Source organism: Elephantulus edwardii, unplaced genomic scaffold (genome assembly GCF_000299155.1).
Source record: "Elephantulus edwardii isolate Elephantulus edwardi_28Jun2011 unplaced genomic scaffold, EleEdw1.0 scaffold00008, whole genome shotgun sequence".
NCBI lineage: Eukaryota > Metazoa > Chordata > Mammalia > Macroscelidea > Macroscelididae > Elephantulus > Elephantulus edwardii.
The window spans coordinates 15,839,119-15,840,350 of record NW_006399758.1 but is presented as its reverse complement, the minus strand read 5'-3'; positions in this window follow the sequence as shown (position 1 = coordinate 15,840,350).

The following is a 1,232-nucleotide window of genomic DNA, read 5'->3' as shown; positions in this document are numbered from 1 at the left end:
TCACTGACTCTGACACACCCATCCCATTACCCCAGTCACTGAATCAATCCACCTCATAGAGGGTCTTCCCCTTCTGCGCCGTCCCCCCACCCTCCCAAGCATGATGTCCCTCTCCAAGGACCTGTCCCTCCTTACAACATGTCCAAAGTATGTCAGACAAAGCCTCAGAATCCTAGCCTCCAAGGAGCAGCCTGGTTTAACCCTCTCTAGGATGAATCTGTTTTTCTTGGCAGTCCATGGTACATTCAATACTCTCCTCTAGCACCACAGCTTAAAGGCATCAATTCTCCTTCTATCCTCCTTAGTCAATGTCCAACTCTGATGCATAACAAGTGATTGCAAAGACCATAACTTGTATCAAATGCACGTTAATCTTGGATATTCATCTGCTAAGTACTTCAAGTATTCATAATTTTCAATCAGCAAGCTTGTATTATAAGTTGCAAATGATATTTCTCTGATCCTGATGCCACACTTCTCATATAATCTCTTAACTCTGATTACTTGTTCTGACTATCTGTGTAACTTAAAGACTGAATTAACATGGCAAAAGTATGCAACTCTGATCCACACTTCATCTATCAACTTTTATTCTGTTGCAACAGTTGCTTTTTGCTCCACTTTCAGGTTCCATGTGAGTACAATTAAGTGTTCTGAAGTTCACGTTGCTCATAATGTTATCCATAATTTGTTATGATCCACACAGTTGAATGTCTTTGAATTCAATAAAACACAGGTAAACATCTTTCTAGGAGTCTTTGCTTCCAGCCATTTGTTGTAATAAATTATATCCCTCATTTCAGGTGCTTTTAAGCATCCATCTTGAATTTCTGACAGTTTCATGTAAATGATCTACTCGAATCATTCTTTAATTATCTTCAGCAAGATTTTGCTTGCATGCACTACTAATGATATTGTTAGATAATTGCCATGTTCTTTTTAGACCACTTTTCTTTGCAGTGGAACAAGATAAACATATCTTCTAGTTGGTTGGCCAAGTAGTTGTTTTCCACATTTTTTGACACAAGTGACTGATCACACTCAACATTCATTTGTTGAAACATTTTAATTAGTAATTTGTCAGTTCCTGGAACTTCACTATACACTAACACCTTTTATAATCTGGACCGAATCCTCCAGGACCATTGGTTCTTCATTATTTACTGCCTGCTGCATTCGCTGAGCTTTGATAATGTTTAGAACAATAATTCTTTATGAGGAGAAATGTGGGG